The sequence below is a fragment of the Bombina bombina genome, chromosome 7 (assembly GCF_027579735.1).
Source record: "Bombina bombina isolate aBomBom1 chromosome 7, aBomBom1.pri, whole genome shotgun sequence".
Lineage (NCBI taxonomy): Eukaryota > Metazoa > Chordata > Amphibia > Anura > Bombinatoridae > Bombina > Bombina bombina.
In genome coordinates this window covers 292,710,794-292,731,106 of record NC_069505.1, presented here as the reverse complement: position 1 = coordinate 292,731,106, position 20,313 = coordinate 292,710,794, and positions in this window count along the sequence as shown.

Sequence of the window (20,313 nt, the reverse complement as noted above, 5' to 3'; positions counted from 1 at the left end):
TCTACTCCACACCTTTGGAGTTTTCAGTCACCTGGCCTTGTTTGTGAGGCGCTCTGATCACACAACCCACTATCATTCCTATACAGGCTAACTAGATAGCCTTTGTTCAGAGCTATAGGTGGGTCTGTCTCTTGGCGCTCTATCTATACAATACATGACTTTTAAGTTATACAGTAATATTTTGCCAATGCCCACATCTGTTATATATGTTCGTGATTTTAGCTGGTTGGTCTAGCGGACTTTGTGGCTTAGAGATTGGGCCAAAGAAGTGTCACAAATTAATGATTGAATTGAATAATAATACACTGTTACAATATGCGGCTGGGCATGTATAAATCATGTGTAAATAAGATATTTTACCTCAGAGTACCTCAGTAGGCATATCCTATTGTAAAGAGATTTTACAATGGGAACCTGCGGCAAACAGGGTGTCTGACTAATTTCAATTCCATTTCCCTGGAAACAGATGTTATTCTTTGGATAAAGTTATAGGTTTTGTTATTTTCTCATTTAGTATTTAAAAAAACTGTTTTGCTCTTAGCAATTACTTGCTACCTATTTTTTTTATATAAATGCACTGTGACTCTTTTTTTGCTCATAATAAATGTTCCTTTATAAGGTTTTGCCTTTGTCTAATATTTATATTAATTTTTGCTAAATGGTGTTTTGGGATTTTTAATTTGTTAGTGTGAGTTTACTTTAAGATTTCACATATAATAATCTTAGGTGGTGGCAGCAGCAGAGATAGTTCAGTGTGGGTGGCATTTGTCTAAGGTCTGATTTCTATCCAGTCCAGTATAGGGGTCCCCACATTAATGCGTACCAGAGATTGGTTCAGGAGGACATCCTACAGCTAGAACAGTCCTTGAACGACAATGTAGCCCCCCACAATCTGAGTTATAGGGAGAGAATGGTGATTAACACTCTCAAAAATAATGATCAGATTGTGATTAGAAATTCAGACAAGGGGGGAAGCATTGTCGTCCTAGATAAAGAGAACTACTTTCATGAGGCACTTTCACAATTTTCGGACCCCAAGGTATACCAAAAACTCACAAGAAACCCCACTTTTGGGTACAAAAAGTATCTTGTGAAACTAATCACTGAGGGTATATACCTGGGAGTCTTTAGAGAATCTGATCTGGACAATTTGGTACCTAAGAATCCTCTTGTCCCTAACTTTTACCATGTCCCCAAGGTTCACAAGGACCTCACCAACCCACCCGGTAGACCTATTGTCTCTGGAGTGGGGTCCTTGTTTGAGCCTTTGGGGGCATGGTTGGATAGCATACTTCAACCATTAGCTGTTAAACAGTTATCCTATTTAAAAGACAGCTCTCATCTCATTCATACCCTTCAAACAGTCACTTGGGAACCACAATATACCTGGTTAGTAGTAGATATTGGTTCTCTTTATACTTCTATACCCCAACATCTAGGGATAGAAGCTGTTGAATTTCTTCTGGAAAGAGAATTAAGTCTAGAATTTGAGACTAAGAAGTACATAGGAGATGAACTTAGGTTTGTGTTGTCACACAATTACTTCATGTTTGAAGGACGTTTCTATAGGCAAATCTGTGGAACGGCTATTGGGGCTAAATTTGCCCCGCGTTCGCTAATTTGTATGTCTCCTGGTGGGAGCTAACTTACATCTACAGTGTACTTAACCCATGGCTAGAGGATATATTATTATTTGTGAGATACATAGATGATCTCTTGATTATCATTAAAAGACCTGTGGAGGGAGAATTGTTTAACAAACTTATTGGCTTTTTTTATAACAACTTTATGAATCTCAGATTTACAGGTATATTTAGTCAAACAGAGGTGAACTACCTCGACCTGACCCTACAGATAGAGGGGAATAAGGTTGTTACCAAAACTTATCGTAAGCCCACAGCAGGCAACACGATTCTACATACCACTTCTCAGCACCCCAGACACCTTATTAAAGCAGTCCCAAGAGGACAATTTATAAGGTTAAAAAGAAATACTCAGTCAACAGAAATCTATGAATCACAATCTTTGGAACTTAAAAACAGACTCATAGCCAGAGGGTATAATGCTCAAGCATTCAAGCTCAAAAAAAATGCAGAAATGAAATTAAATCTTATGATGTGGGCCATCGAAATAAAGACAATCTTTTTAATAGAGCTATTGTATTTACCACTGAATATACCAGTCAGTATACAAAAATAGCCCAAATTTTACAGAAACATCTCCATATACTTCAGGGAGATCCGATATTAGCACCTATCATCCAAAATTGTAAAATTGTGGCTAAAAAAACAAAAACTTTAGCAAGAAGTCTTTCCCCTAGTAATGTTACTAGAACACGATCTTTGGGATCAGAGTGGCTCCATAAGTTAGGGAATATTAAATGTCTCAGCAGAAATTGTGGCATGTGTGCTCACATTGGCCTGGGTGACCATTTTTTAAGTAATATCACCCAAAGAAGATACAATATGAATTTCTATGCCAATTGTGGCACTATCTTTGCCGTTTATTTGCTAACATGTAACCTATGCCAGCTTCAGTATGTTGGCCAAACCTCTAGGGAGGTCAGGAAGAGATTCAGTGAACACCTTAGGGACACTAGGAACTATGTTAAGGAAACAGCCATAGCTAACCATTTCAATGGTGAACATTTTACTAATATAGCCAATTTATCTATTCAAATTATAGATGTGGCTAGAGTGCCCCCTAGAGGAGGTAACAGATATACGCTACTACAAAGAAAGGAAATGTATTGGATTCTGCAACTAAAAATAAGAAGCCCTTATGGAATGAACAGAGAATGTGACATCAATTTTTTTATTGATGTCTAACAATATATAATGACATAAAAAAATTATATATATCTTTTTGGTTGCATAATCCACTATCTTTTCCTGTTATTCAATAAAGTTACTTCCTTATATTTGGCCATCCCTCTAAAATCATTACTTAATTTTAGACTTCACTAATAGTGATGTTGCGAACCTAAAATTCTGCGTTCGCGAACGGCGAACGCGAACTTCCGCAAATGTTCGCGAACCGCCATTGACTTCAATGGGCAGGCGAATTTTAAAACCCACAGGGACTCTTTCTGGCCCCAATAGTGATGGAAAAGTTGTTTCAAGGGGACTAACACCTGGACTGTGGCATGCCGGAGGGGGATCCATGGCAAAACTCCCATGGAAAATTACATAGTTGATGCAGAGTCTGGTTTTAATCCATAAAGGGCATAAATCACCTAACATTCCTAAATTGTTTGGAATAACGTGCTTTAAAACATCAGGTATGATGTTGTATCGATCAGGTAGTGTAAGGGTTACGCCCGCTTCACAGTGACAGACCAAACTCCCCGTTTAACGCACCGCAAACAACCGCAAACAGTCCATTTGCACAACCACGAGATCGATAGATTTGATAGATAGATAGATACATAGATTACATAGATCAATAGATACAATATACATTTGATAGATACCAATTACATAGATCAAAAGATGCAATATACATTTGATAGATACGAATTACATAGATCAAAAGATGCAATTTACATTTGATAGATACGAATTACATAGATCAAAAGATGCAATATACATTTGATAGATACGAATTACATGGATCAAAAGATGCAATATACATTTGATAGATACGAATTACATCAATAGATGCAATATACATTTGATAGATACAAATTACATTGATCAAAAGATGCAATATACATTTGATAGATACGAATTCCATAGATCAATAGATGCAATATATATTTGACAGATACGAATTGCATAGATCAATAGATGCAATATACATTTGATAGATACCAATTACATAGATCAAAAGATGCAATATACATTTGATAGATACAAATTACATAGATCAAAAGATGCAATTTACATTTGATAGATACGAATTACATAGATCAAAAGATGCAATATACATTTGATAGATATGAATTACATAGATCAAAAGATGCAATATACATTTGATAGATATAAATTACATAGATCAAAAGATGCAATATACATTTGATAGATATGAATTACATGGATCAAAAGATGCAATATACATTTGATAGATACGAATAACATAGATCAAAAGATGCAATATACATTTGATAGATATGAATTACATAGATCAAAAGATGCAATATACATTTGATAGATATGAATTACATGGATCAAAAGATGCAATATACATTTGATAGATACGAATAACATAGATCAAAAGATGCAATATACATTTGATAGATATGAATTACAGAGATCAATAGATGCAATATATATTTGATAGATACGATTGATAGTTAGATTCGATAGATAAATAGATAGTTTTGATAGATATATAATTTCCCTGACAGAGTATAACAATAAGACATGCGGTCTGGGACCCGTGGTATGTTAAGTACTAAGTAGTACTATTCTTAGCAGTTTAATACCTGTTACTCCCCCTTTCGGGGGAGGTCTATATGGCCTTGATTTTCGGAACAGGGAGATGGAAGAAGATGCTTGGTCTGTCCTACTTCAAATTTGGCCGAAACACAAGTGGCTGTCACAAAACAGTCCGGCCACGAGATCGATAGATTTGATAGATAGATCCATAGATTACATAGATCAATAGATGCAATATAAATTTGATAGATACTAATTACATAGATCAAAAGATGCAATATACATTTGATAGATACGAATTACATAGATCAAAAGATGCAATTTACATTTGATAGATACGAATTACATAGATCAAAAGATGCAATTTACATTTGATAGATACGAATTACATAGATCAAAAGATGCAATACACATTTGATAGATACGAATTACATAGATCAAAAGATGCAATATACATTTGATAGATACAAATTACATAGATCAAAAGATGCAATATACATTTGATAGATATGAATTACATAGATCAAAAGATGCAATATACATTTGATAGATATGAATTACATAGATCAATAGATGCAATATACATTTGATAGATACACATTACATAGATCAAAAGATGCAATATACATTTGATAGATACGAATTACATAGATCAATAGATGCAATATACATTTGATAGATACGATTTTAAGGAGTGTGTATCACCATAAGCTTACTGGTGTGTTTGTAAAAGCTAGTCCTGAGTGAAATAAAGCAATAGTAGTAGTTCCTTCTGGAACAGGTAGTCCTGTCTGATTATTTCAGGTATACCAGTTGCAGGGGTTCTGACCCTGCATTCTGGCTGCACAATCAGTAGGTTTCACGACCTAGCCAATCATCTGTTGCCGTTTCTGAACATGACAGACTTCCTGCTTCTGAATGGGGCTTTAACTAAATATTTAACCACTTTGCTGGGATTAAAATTGTATTTATCTAGAAGAGCCAGTTCAATCCTATGTTCTGTTGAAATATAACATGCCCTTTTAATGTCCTTTTAAATGTTGTATCATTTAAATATTGGTTTACAGGTTTCTACTGAAGACTAAATTGGAGAAGCAATTGTATTTACATACTATTTGCTTTTATATATTATTTGTATGCCCTTACATAGATCAATAGATGCAATATATATTTGATAGATACGATTGATAATGCAAAAAAGAAACAATGTGAGAGCACCGGACCTTTGTATAAAACTCAAGCCTTTATTATCTTCTTTAAAACTTGAACATGGACAATACCCAGTATAACAGAAACCGGTTACAGAAGACATCTGGTGTGGGTAGTCACATACCCCCTCTGCTGAAGCGTTTCGACTGTATGCCGTAATCGTAGCTAGTGGGTACCTGCCAGCACACCTCTTAAATACTATTTAACAAGTGCTAATAGGTTAAAAACAAACCATGTGACCTGCGTTACCACACCTGTGTAATCATCTTAATGTGTCTTACTAGATAAGAAATTTGGAAATACTACAAGTTACAACCACTGATACCTAAATGTATGACTGGTTTTAATGCCCATCTCTTCTATACTATATAATATAATATAATATGGTGAATAAGATAGTTGGGAAATTTGTGTGTTTATTTGATTAAACTTAGTCCTGGGGAATAGTGTATGCAGTCATACTTGTGAACTGACAGGCATCTATATACATATATAACCATTGCATGTGTCTTTCTCTAGTTAGTGGCCAATAAAAAAAAAACTTTGGTCATATCTTAGAATATTATATGTCAAACTAAGGGTTTATAGTATGAGACCGCTTACAACACCTTACTAGAGATCAAGGTTTCTATACACTCATCCTTCATAAATCATGTACCTAAATATACAACTATCTAAAATATCTACACAGATTATATATTGTACATTTCCAGGTGCCTACTATGTCACAAAGAGTTGTCAATCTGGGTAAACAATATACCCTGTTTAATCAAATATCCATCATTGCCTAATCTTTAAGTTTACCTTAATGTGGTCGTGTTCAGCTAGCTCCCTCTCCCTTCAAAAATTGATTATGATATTGAGTGCTCCCTGAACTCTTAAATATTTACTGCCCACCTACGGGTGACTTTACAAACTAAGGCCACTACCTATAGTTGTAATAAAGCCAAGATAACATTACTGTTATTGGGAGAAATTTTACCCAAGCTGATCTATCTCACTAAGACTCTGTTCGTGTATACTAATGATAGTTTCGTGATTAATGTCATATTACTATTAGTACGTGAGTGCAGGTATTGATTATTGACATTTGGTCCATTTTCCACATACTACACTGACACTGTTCAGAATTTCAAATAGGGAGTACTGGATTGACTGAGTGACCGCTAGACAGGTGCTGCACGCTCTTTCTGTTTGTGTAGATACGATTGATAGTTAGATAGATTCGATAGATAGATAGATTTGATAGATATATAATTTCCCTGACAGAGTATAACAATAAGACATGCGGTCTGGGGGACTTCCGGGCGGCGGCCATGCTTGGACGCAATATTTTGAGATGCTCCAGTTATCCTACTAATTCCAACTAAATTCTCAGTTTAGGAACTCTGTCTGAACCTCAATTGATAGTATTTTGAACTGCAGAGGATTCCCTTTCAGGAGATACTCGCATTTATAGGATTGCTGCCTGCTCTCAGAATTCGGAGCATAACTCTGAGGTTTAGGCCTCAATACAACCCCCCAGTGATTTTCCCCTGTGGATTTCACTGTCGAGCAGTGCCTACTGTGTGCTGATTAATTCCCACATACCCATAAAGTCTACCATTGTGGCTTAACATGGAGAATACTACTTGCATCTTAACTGAACTGAGTCGCTTGCTTGCTGGCTATCAAACCATATGGGAGGAAAGGCTACAGATGGCGTCTAACCCATTTAGCACTTACACCTTTCAGAGACCTCCCCAACAGGAGCCCGTGTGCGTGGAGGGGAAGAGTGATGGAGTGTCTTGTCTCCGGTGCAAATCACCAGATACTGGTCTTACCCGGAGCGTCTGCAAACTTCCCGGGCTGGATCTCAAATTCAGAGATAGCGGAGACACACATGAGATCGGTGCAGAGCTCGGGGAAAAAGCTTTGGGGGAGACCCATAGCTGCCTTACCGCTAGAGATCAGTCGGCCACTGCAGCGAGTCCAGAGAACAAAGTGTCATCACATATGGGGATCGCGGCTGCATCCCCCGCTAAACCGAAGTTGGATATTTTCATACAGAGATATGAGGCCATGCAGACTTTGCGAGATTCTGTCGCTGATTTTTTGGTCTGTTTGCACCCGCTTCCCTCCCCCGTGCACATAGCAACGCTAAGAATATACCGGGACTCAGCGGTACCTACGTCTCCCCAACTGCCTGGACTTGAGCTGGACGCAACCGACTTGGCATCTGCTGTTGTCATTTTCCCATCCACATCGCTCCCACTCGACCAGGTACTGGGTTGCCTGAATGGTGTCCCACACGGGAGATCTGTTCAGAATGAGCGTATTGGAGTGGGCTAGTGGACTCATGTACTCTCTTAACCTAGACTGACAGCCTACCAAATAGATACCAATTACATAGATCAAAAGATGCAATATACATTTGATAGATACGAATTACATAGATCAAAAGATGCAATTTACATTTGATAGATATGAATTACATAGATCAAAAGATGCAATATACATTTGATAGATACGAATTATATAGATCAAAAGATGCAATATACATTTGATAGATACGAATTACATGGATCAAAAGATGCAATATACATTTTATAGATACGAATAACCTAGATAAAAAGATGCAATATACATTTGATAGATACGAATTACAGAGATCAATAGATGCAATATATATTTGATAGATACGATTGATAGTTATATAGATTCGATAGATAAATAGATGGATTTGATAGATATATACTGTAATTTCCCTGACAGAGTATAACAATAAGACATGCGGTCTGGGACTTGTGGTGTGTTAAGTACTAAGTAGTACTATTCTTAGCAGTTTAATACCTGTTACTCCCCCTATCGGGGGAGGTCTATATGGCCTTGATTTTCGGAACAGGGAGATGGAAGAAGATGCTGTCCTCCTACTTCAAATTTGGCCGAAACACAAGTGGCTGTCACAAAACAGTCCGGCCACGAGATCGATAGATTTGATAGATAGATCCATAGATTACATAGATCAATAGATGCAATATACATTTGATAGATACCAATTACATAGCTCAAAAGATGCAATATACATTTGATAGATACCAATTACATGGATCAAAAGAGCAATATACATTTGATAGATACGAATTACATAGATCAATAGATGCAATATACATTTGATAGATACGAATTAGATCTGTTACAGAGTCTGTGGGCCTGTATGCAAAGAGCTGGCCTGCCTGAATGGAGCAGCAAGGCAGAGGGATCTATTCCTGCCTATAAGAAACCAGAGGGCACACTACCTGCTGGAAGTGTGCAGTGAGGAAGAGGGATCTATTCCTGCCTAGAAGCAGACAGGCAGAGAGGACACTACCTGCCTGGGAGCCCACTGAGACCAGCCCAGCTGGGGGAGATACAGCCGCTGGCTTGACCCCGGTCTTAGCCACGATAGCCCTGGTCAAACTATTTGGAGGCAGAGGGATCTATTCCTGCCAAGAAGCAGCCAGGCAGGGGAATTTATTCCTGCCTAGAAGCAGACAGGCAGAGGGGACGATACCTGCCAAGAAAGAGCTGCAGGGCAGAGAGGACGCTACCTGACTGGGAGTCCACTGAGACCAGCCCAGCTGGGGGAGATACAGCCGCTGGCTTGACCCCGGTCTCAGCAACTATATCTCTGGTCCCACTATCCGGTGGCCACCCCTGGGTTTGGACAGAGGAAGGGAGACCCCCTAGTGGAGTACCGCTACATCCGGGAGATGGAAAAAGATGTTTGGACACCCAGTACAGGTCGTTCTCCTTCAGCCTTTTTATACGAGGGTCCCCGACCCTCAACAGGCACAACAGCATGAAAGACCCCATCTGCCATGACTTACTTTTGCACAATCGAGTACAGGTATGGCATCGATTTTAGGAACCCGGAGATTATTTTTAGGAACCGGGAGATGGAAAAAGATGCTTGGACACCCAGTACAGGTCGTTCTCCTTCAGCCTTTTTATACGAGGGTCCCCGACCCTCAACAGGCACGACAGCATGAAAAACCCCATATGCCATGACTTCCTTTTGCACAACCGAGTACAGGTATGGCATCGTTTTTAGGAACCCGTAGATAATTTTTAGGAACCGGGAGATGGAAAAAGATGCTTGGTCGGTCCTCCTACTTCAAATTTGGGGCACTGCGCGTGCAATCTACTGTACCACCAGATATGAGTGGTGTGTTAAGTAGTACTATTCTTAACAGTTTAATCACTGTTATGTGCCTTTTTTTTGGTTTTGGTTTTGTAGCCACAGTGCAGCACCAGAGGCCAGAAAAATTAGGCATGTAAAAATGCCTGAAAAATTAGGTATTGTTGCAGCCGCTGCTGTAGCAGCGGCCAGAAAAATTTATGTTTGTTTGACAGTTAGAAAGTGCCCTAAAACATTGCGGCTTGAACCCTAGTTGTTGGCGGATAAGTCACGCAAGTCATCCGGCATTCGAAGATAAAATACAGCAGCGTGTGTACCAATTGTAGCTCATCTCATCAGGCCTTTTTTACTCTAATGTATCGCACAATGTCAGTCCCTTCGGGATCCATCCCTCATTCATTTTAATAAAGGTGAGATAATCAAGACTTTTTTGACCTAGGCGACTTCTCTTCTAAGTGACAATACCTCCTGCTGCACTGAAGGTCCTTTCTGACAGGACACTTGAAGCGGGGCAGGCCAGAAGTTTGATTGCAAATTGGGATAGCTCAGGCCACAGGTCAAGCCTGCACACCCAGTAGTCAAGGGGTCCATCGATCCTCAGAGTGTCGAGATCCGCAGTTAATGCGAGGTAGTCTGCTACCTGTCGGTTGAGTCTTTCTCTGAGGCTGGATCCCGAAAGGCTGTGGCGATGCATAGGAGTTAAAAAGGTCCGCATGTCCTCCATTAACAACACGTCTGGAAAGCGTCCTGTCCTTGCCGGCGTGATCGTGGGAGGAGGATTACTTTCATCTCTTCCCCTGTTAGATTCCCGTTGTGCTGTGACATCACCCTTATACGCTGTGTAAAGCATAGTTTTTAATTTATTTTTGAACTGCTCCATCCTTTCCGACTTGCGGGAATTTGGTATCATTTCAGTCACTTTATGCTTATACAGGGGGTCTAGTAGCGTGGACACCCAGTACAGGTCGTTCTCCTTCAGCTTTTTTATACGAGGGTCCCTCAACAGGCACGAAAGCATGAAAGACCCCATTTGCACAAGGTTGGATGCCGAGCTAATCATGTCCCGTTCCTCGTCCTTACTGATCTCACTGAAGGTATATTCTTCCCCCCAGCCACGTACAACACCACGGGTACCAGATAGGTGACAACAACGAGCACCCTGGGATGCCTGTTGTGCTTGGTCTTCCTCCTCCTCCTCAAAGCCACATTCCTCCTCTGACTCCTCTTCCTCACAATTCTCTTCCTGCGTTGCCGCTGGTCCAGCAAGTGATGCTGATAAGGCTGTTTCTGGTGGTGATGGAGACCACAACTCTTCCTCTTCACGCTCATCTACGGCCTGATCCAGCACTCTTCGCAGGGCACGCTCCAGGAAGAAAACAAATGGTATGATGTCACTGATGGTGCCTTCGGTGCGACTGACTAGGTTTGTCACCTCCTCAAAAGGACGCATAAGCCTACAGGCATTGCGCATGAGCGTCCAGTAACGTGGCAAAAAAATCCCCTGCTTCCCAGAGGCTGTCCTAGCACCCCGGTCATACAAATACTCGTTAACAGCTTTTTCTTGTTGTAGTAGGTGGTCGAACATAAGGAGTGTTGAATTCCAACGTGTCGGGCTGTCGCAAATCAAGTGCCTCACTGGCAGGTTGTTTCGCCACTGGATATCTGACAAGTGCTCCATGGCCGTGTAGGAACGCCTGAAATGGCCACACACCTTCCTGGCCTGCTTCAGGACGTCCTGTAAGCCTGGGTACTTATGCACAAAGCGTTGTACAATCAGATTACACACATTTGCCATGCACGGCACATGTGTCAACTTGCCCAATTTCAATGCCGCCACCAAATTACTTCCATCGTCAGAAACAACTTTGCCAATCTCCAGTTGGTGCAGAGTCAGCCACTGATCCACCTGTGCATTCAGGGTGGACAGGAGTGCTGGTGCGGTGTGACTCTCTGCTTTCAGGCAAGTCAACCCCAAGACGGCGTGACACTGCCGTATTTGGGATGTTGAATAGTACCTGGGGAGCTGGGGGGGTGCCGTTGATGTGGAGCAAGACGCAGCAGCAGAAGAGGACTCAGCCGAGGAAGAGGTTATGGAAGAGGATGGAGTAGGAGGAGTAGAGGAGGTAGCAGCAGACCTGCCTGCAAGTCGTGGCGGTGTCACCAACTCCTCTGAAGAGCCACGCATTCCATGCTTGTCAGCCATCAGCAGGTTTACCCAATCCGCAGTGTAGGTGATATACCTGCCCTGACCATGCTTTGCAGACCAGCTATCAGTGGTCAGATGGACCCTTGCCCCAACGCTGTGTGCCAGACATGCTATTACTTCCTTTTGCACAATCGAGTACAGGTTGGGGATTGCCTTTTGTGAAAAGAAATTTCGTCCGGGTACCTTCCACTGCGGTGTCCCAATAGATACAAATTTTTGGAACGCCTCAGACTCATCAGCTTGTATGGTAAAAGCTGGCGGGCTAAGAGTTCAGACAAGCCAGCTGTCAGACGCCGGGCAAGGGGGTGACTTTGGGAAATTGGCTTCTTACACTCAAACATGTCCTTGACAGACACCTGACTGTGGGCAGATGACCAGGAACTGCTACGTAAGAGAGACTGAGTGGCGGATGGTTGAGAGGGGGCAAGGAGGACAGCAGTGGTTGACGTGGCTGAAGATGCTGGACCAGGAGGAGGATGGCGGCTTTGAGTTTGTGTGCTGCTTCTACTCATGTGTTCATCCCATCGGCGTTTGTGATGTGAGACCATGTGCCTTCGCAAAGCAGTTGTACCTAGGTGGGTGTTGGACTTCCCATGACTCAGTTTCTTTTGGCACAGGTTGCAAATGGCATCGCTGTTGTCAGAGGCAGACACACAAAAAAAATGCCACACTGCTGAGCTCTGCGATGACGGCATTCTGGTGGTGGCAACAGCATGCGTTGATTGGCGTGCTGTCTGGCTGACCCCGGGTGCCGATGCATGCTGTCTGACTGTGCCACTAGCTCCTTGCGACGACCTCCCCCTGCTTCCAACTCGTCTCCTCCGCCTCCTCTCTGTCTCCCCATCTGAACTTTCCCCCTCTTCTTCTTCTCTTCTAGCGGGCACCCACGTGACATCCACGGACGCATAGTCATCATCAACCGCTTCACTTGTATCTGACAAATCAACAAAGGAAGCAGCAGCGGGTACAACATCACCATCATCACACCGTACGTCCATGTCTGTAATGCTGCCTGACTGAGACATATCACTATTATCTACATCCTCTGTTAAATTTTGGTTGCGCATCACTCATTTCTTCCAACTGATGTGTCAATAACTCCTCTGACAGATCAAGTGAAGCGGCTGTGGTGCTAGTGTTGGTGGTGGCGGCAGGCGGGCGAGTGGCACTGGTCACTTCAGAGGTGCCCGAAGCTAAGCTGGAGGTGGATGGTGAGTCAAGATTACGAGCGGAAGCTGTAGAAGATTGGGTGTCCTGTGTTATAAAGTCAACTATTTCATCAGAACTTTTCGTGTCCATGGTACGTGGCCTAACACTGGGCATTATTCTATGGCCAAAGGGAATCACAGCACCACGACGGCACCTGCAGGGTCGCCTGCCTCTGCCTGTCATTTTTTTTTATGTAGACTTACATTACTATTAAACAAAATACAGGGAGTGCAGAATTATTAGGCAAGTTGTATTTTTGAGGATTAATTTTATTATTGAACAACAACCATGTTCTCAATGAACCCAAAAAACTCATTAATATCAAAGCTGAATAGTTTTGGAAGTAGTTTTTAGTTTGTTTTTAGTTTTAGCTATTTTAGGGGGATATCTGTGTGTGCAGGTGACTATTACTGTGCATAATTATTAGGCAACTTAACAAAAAACAAATATATACCCATTTCAATTATTTATTTTTACCAGTGAAACCAATATAACATCTCAACATTCACAAATATACATTTCTGACATTCAAAAACAAAACAAAAACAAATCAGTGACCAATATAGCCACCTTTCTTTGCAAGGACACTCAAAAGCCTGCCATCCATGGATTCTGTCAGTGTTTTGATCTGTTCACCATCAACATTGCGTGCAGCAGCAACCACAGCCTCCCAGACACTGTTCAGAGAGGTGTACTGTTTTCCCTCCTTGTAAATCTCACATTTGATGATGGACCACAGGTTCTCAATGGGGTTCAGATCAGGTGAACAAGGAGGCCATGTCATTAGATTTTCTTCTTTTATACCCTTTCTTGCCAGCCACGCTGTGGAGTACTTGGACGCGTGTGATGGAGCATTGTCCTGCATGAAAATCATGTTTTTCTTGAAGGATGCAGACTTCTTCCTGTACCACTGCTTGAAGAAACTGGCAGTAGGACTGGGAGTTGAGCTTGACTCCATCCTCAACCCGAAAAGGCCCCACAAGCTCATCTTTGATGATACCAGCCCAAACCAGTACTCCACCTCCACCTTGCTGGCGTCTGAGTCGGACTGGAGCTCTCTGCCCTTTACCAATCCAGCCACGGGCCCATCCATCTGGCCCATCAAGACTCACTCTCATTTCATCAGTCCATAAAACCTTAGAAAAATCAGTCTTGAGATATTTCTTGGCCCAGTCTTGACGTTTCAGCTTGTGTGTCTTGTTCAGTGGTAGTCGTCTTTCAGCCTTTCTTACCTTGGCCATGTCTCTGAGTATTGCACACCTTGTGCTTTTGGGCACTTCAGTGATGTTGCAGCTCTGAAATATGGCCAAACTGGTGGCAAGTGGCATCTTGGCAGCTGCACGCTTGACTTTTCTCAGTTCATGGGCAGTTATTTTGCGCCTTGGTTTTTCCACACGCTTCTTGCGACCCTGTTGACTATTTTGAATGAAACGCTTGATTGTTCGATGATCACGCTTCAGAAGCTTTGCAATTTTAAGAGTGCTGCATCCCTCTGCAAGATATCTCACTATTTTTGACTTTTCTGATCCTGTCAAGTCCTTCTTTTGACCCATTTTGCCAAAGGAAAGGAAGTTGCCTAATAATTATGCACACCTGATATAGGGTGTTGATGTCATTAGACCACACCCCTTCTCATTACAGAGATGCACATCACCTAATATGCTTAATTGGTAGTAGGCTTTCGAGCCTATACAGCTTGGAGTAAGACAACATGCATAAAGAGGATGATGTGGTCAAAATACTCATTTGCCTAATAATTCTGCACTCCCTGTATGAGTGGTGCCACTGGGCAAGTGGGCACAGTATACGCTGTGAGCCTGACACAAAAAAGCAGACTGATGTTTCACAATCCAAAAAGTTTATTTTTTTTAAATGTACACGAGCGGAAGCTGTAGAAGATTGGGTGTCCTGTGTTATAAAGTCAACTATTTCATCAGAACTTTTCGTGTCCGTGGTACGTGGCCTAACACTGGGCATTATTCTATGGCCAAAGGGAATCACAGCACCACGACCACGATGGCACCTGCGGGGTGGCCTGCCTCTGCCTGTCATTTTTTTTTTTAATGTAGACTTACACTACTATTAAACAAAATATGAGTGGTGCCACTGGGCAAGTGGGCACAGTATACGCTGTGAGCCTGACACAAAAAAGCAGACTGATGTTTCACAATCCAAAAAGTTTATTTTTTTTAAATGTACACTTACACTACTATTAAACAAGATATGAGTGGTGGCACTGGGCAAGTGGGCACAGTATACGCTGTGAGCCTGACACAAAAAAGCAGACTGATGTTTCACAAACCAAAAAGTTTATTTTTTTTAAATGTACTGTTACACTACTATTAAACAAGATATGAGTGGTGGCACTGGGCAAGTGGGCACAGTATACGCTGTGAGCCTGACACAAAAAAGCAGACTGATGTTTCACAGTCAAAAATGTTTATTTTTTAAATATTTAAACTACTGTTACAACAAATATGAGTGGTGCCACTAACTTGGCAAGTGGGCCTGGCACACATGCTGGCAGGCAGGCAACTTCAATTAGATTACACTAGCAGACTGATGTTTCACAGTCCAAAAAGTTTTTTGTTTTAAATATTTACACTACTGTTATAACAACTATGATTGGTGGCACTAGTTGGCAAGTGGGCCTGGCACACACGCTGGCAGGCAGGCAACTTCAATTAGATTACACTAGCAGACTGATGTTTCACAGTCAAAAAAGTTTTTTGTTTTAAATATTTACACTACTGTTATAACAACTATGATTGGTGGCACTAGTTGGCAAGTGGGCCTGGCACACACGCTGGCAGGCAGGCAGGCAACTGCAATTTGATTACACTAGCTGAATGATGTTTCACAGTCAAAAAAGTTTTTTTTTTAAAATATTTACAATACTGTTATAACAAATATGATTGGTGGCACAAGTTGGCAAGTGGGCCTGGCACACACGCTGGCAGGCAGGCAACTGCAATTCGATTGCACTAGCAGACTGATGTTTCACAGTCAAAAAAGTTTTTTTTAAAATATTTACACTACTGTTACAACAAATATTAGTGGTGCCACTAACTTGGCAGGTGGGCCTGGCACACATGCTGGCAGGCAGGCAACTGCAATTAAATAACACTAGCAGACTAATGTAAAAGTTTTTTAAAAAAAAAAAAATTACACTAATGTTACAACAGATATGAGTGGTGGCACTGAGGATGGAAGTAGGCACAGTATATGCTGGGAGCCAGACACACAGGCTGGCACTAGTGGCAGGCTGGCCTGGCAACTAAAATTAAATAACACTAACAGACTGATGTAAAAAAAATTTTTTTAAAAAGTTACACTAATGTTACAACAGATATGAGTGGTGGCACTGATGATGGAAGTAGGCACAGTATATGCTGGGAGCCTGACACACAGGCTGGCACTAGTGGTAGGCTGGCCTGGCAACTAAAATTAAATAACACTAGCAGACTGATGTAAAAGTTTTTTTTAAAAAAATGTACACTAATGTTAAAACAGATATGAGTGGTGGCACTGAGGATGGAAGTAGGCACAGTATATGCTGGGAGCCTGAAACACAGGCTGGCACTAGTGGCAGGCTGGCCTGGCAACTAAAATTAAATAACACTAGCAGACTGATGTAAAAGTTTTTTTTTTTTTTAATTTACACTAATGTTACAACAGATATGAGTGGTGGCACCGAGGATGGAAGTAGGCACAGTATATGCTGGGAGCCTGACACACAGGCTGGCACTAGTGGCAGACTGGCCTGGCAACTAAAATTAAATAACACTAGCAGACTGATGTAAAAGTTTTAAAAAAAAAAACATTTACACTAATGTTACAACAGATATGAGTGGTGGCACTGAGGGTGGAAGTAGGCACAGTATATGCTGGGAGCCTGACACACAGGTTGGCACTAGTGGCAGGCTGGCCTGGCAACTAAAATCAAATAACACTAGCAGACTGATGTAAAAGTTTTTTTTTAAAAAAGTTACACTAATATTAAAACAGATATGAGTGGTGGCACTGAGGATGGAAGTAGGCACAGTATATGCTGGGAGCCTGACACACAGGCTGGCACTAGTGGCAGGCTGGCCTGGCAACTAAAATTAAATAACACTAGCAGACTGATGTAAAAAATTTTTTTTTAAATGTACACTAATGTTACACCAGATATGAGTGGTGGCACTGAGGCTGGCAGTGGCAGGCTGGCCTGGCAACTGAAATTAGATTACACTAGCAGACTGATGTAAAAGTTTTTTTTTTTAAATTTACACTAATGTTACACCAGATATGAGTGGTGGAAAACAGAGCAATTAGGCACAGTATATGCTGTCGGCCTGACACACAAGCCTGATGGAAAATGAAATTAGATTACACTAGCAAACTGATGTAAAAGTTTTTTTTTTAAATTTGCACTAATGTTACACCAGATATGAGTGGTGGCACAGAGCAATTAATCACAGTATATGCTGTGGGTCTGACAAACAGGCCTGATGGAAAATGAAATTAGATTACACTAGCAAACTGATGTAAAAGTTTTTTTTTTTTTAATTTACACTAATGTTACACCAGATATGAGTGGTGGCACAGAGAAATTAATCACAGTATATGCTGTGGGCCTGATGGAAAATGAAATTAGATTACACTAGCAAACTGATGTAAAAGTTTATTTTTTAAATTTACACTAATATTACACCATATATGAGTGGTGGCACAGAGCAATTAATCACAGTATATGCTGTGGGCCTGACACACAGGCCTGATGGAAAATGAAATTAGATTACACTAGCAAACTAATGTAAAAGTTTTTAAAAAAAAATTTACACTAATGTTACACTAGATATGAGTGGTGGCACAGAGCAATTAATCACAGTATATGCTGTGGGCCTGACACACAGGCCTGATGGAAAATGAAATTAGATTACACTAGCAAACTGATGTAAAAGTTTATTTTTTAAATTTACACTAATATTACACCATATATGAGTGGTGGCACAGAGCAATTAATCACAGTATATGCTGTGGGCCTGACACACAGGCCTGATGGAAAATGAAATTAGATTACACTAGCAAACTAATATAAAAGTTTTTTTTTTTTTAAATTTACACTAATGTTACACCAGATATGAGTGGTGGCACAGAGCAATTAATCACAGTATATGCTGTGGGCCTGACACACAGGCCTGATGGAAAATGAAATTAGATTACACTAGCAAACTAATGTAAAAGTTTTTTTTTTTTTAAATTTACACTAATGTTACACCAGATATGAGTGGTGGCAGTGAGCAAGTAGGCACAGTATATGCTGTGAGCCTCACACACAGGCTGACAGGCAGGCAAATGCAATTAGATAACAAAACAAAAAAAAGACTGAAGTTCTAGCCCTAAAATGGGCTTTTTGGGCTGAAGTTCTAGCCCTAAAAAGGGCTTTTTGGGGTGCTGTCCTTACAGCAGAGATCAGATGAGTCCTTCAGGATTGTAGTGGACACTGAATACACTAGCCTAGCTATCAATTTCCCTAAAAAATCACCAGCAGCAGCACTATAACTCCTCTCACTAAGAATGCAGGATCATAATGAATCTAAAATGGCTGCTGCCCAGGAGCTGGGAGGGTCTGGGAGGGAGTGTCTGCTGCTGATTGGCTGAAATGTGTCTGCAGACTGTGAGATACAGGGCCAAAGTTTACTCAATGATGACGAATAGGGGGCGGATCGAACATCGCATATGTTCGCCCGCCTCGGCGAACGCGAACAAGCAATGATCGCCAGGAACTGTTCTCCGGCGAACTGTTCGCGACATCACTATTCACTAATAGTCTTCGACTAGTCTGTGTATCTCTGCATTACACTTAGTTGATTTTGGTCTGATCTGTTGCCATAATTTTATTATTTGGTATTCAAAATAGGTTGCAAGGCATTTCTAAGTATGAATAGGATAAATTGTATATATATATATATATATATATATATATAAACTACTTATTTAATAATTCTTAGGCCTTGCACTGTGCTAATATATCAGGTCTTAATGTTTAGCAATGTTCATTTAAATATTTTTGTATTGCAAGAATTCAGACAGGAATTGCATCTGATTAGTATATAGTTCTGCTTGTACATATAAGCTGCCTGAGGCAGCTTTTGTGATCTTACCGTTAACCTTATATTTCGTGTTTTTAATGGGCACTTTAGGGTTAAACTTTTTTAACTAGTAGGGTATAAATAGCACATTGTTTAATTGTGTACTAGGTCTATGAGTAAGCACCTGTAGGGGGCGCAAAACGCGTCAGACTGTTGCCTGTTCCACACCTATAGCCTGACTAACAGTGATTTCTTGATACAGAGTCCCTGTTACTTTGGATTGGTATTTACCGTGTATTCTTTCCAATAAACTTGGGATTTTATTTGCAACCAACTATGTGTGAAGAGCCTGCCATTACTTTCTACTACTGGTTTTCAAACCTTTCCTCAGTCCTCCCCAACAGGCCAGGTTTTCATGATTACCTTGGATGAGAGCAGTTAAAATAACCATGGTTACTTATCAGCTGATTATTTCACCTGTGATCTAGTTTGGTTATCCTCAAAATGTGGCCTGTTAGGGAGGTCTGAGGACAGGTTTGAAAAACAGTGGTCTAAGATCTAGTACAGACTAATAAATGTTTAACCCTTGCACCCACTGAACCAAGTCACAGGCTTACATGGAGTGGCTAGATTGTGAGAAAGTGGTCAAAATGCAAAGGGTCTGTAAACCCTTACTGTTGCTATCACTACTATTACTGATAATACTATAGTTACTACCATTATTATTACTGATAATACTACTGTTACTACCATTACTATAATCATACTACTGTTACTAGCATTATTATAGTAATACTACTGTTACTATCATTACTCTATTAGTACTACTGCTACTACCAATACTGTTATAATACTACTGTCACTATCATTATTATTACCTCTAATACTACTGTTACTTTCATTACTTTATTAATACTACTGTCACTATCATTACTATTGCAACTAATACTACTGTTACTACCATTACTTTATTAATACTAATGTTACTATCATTACTATATTAGTACTACACGTACTATAATAACACTACTGTTAGTAGTACTACTAAAGTAATTATAGTGTTACTGGCATTAC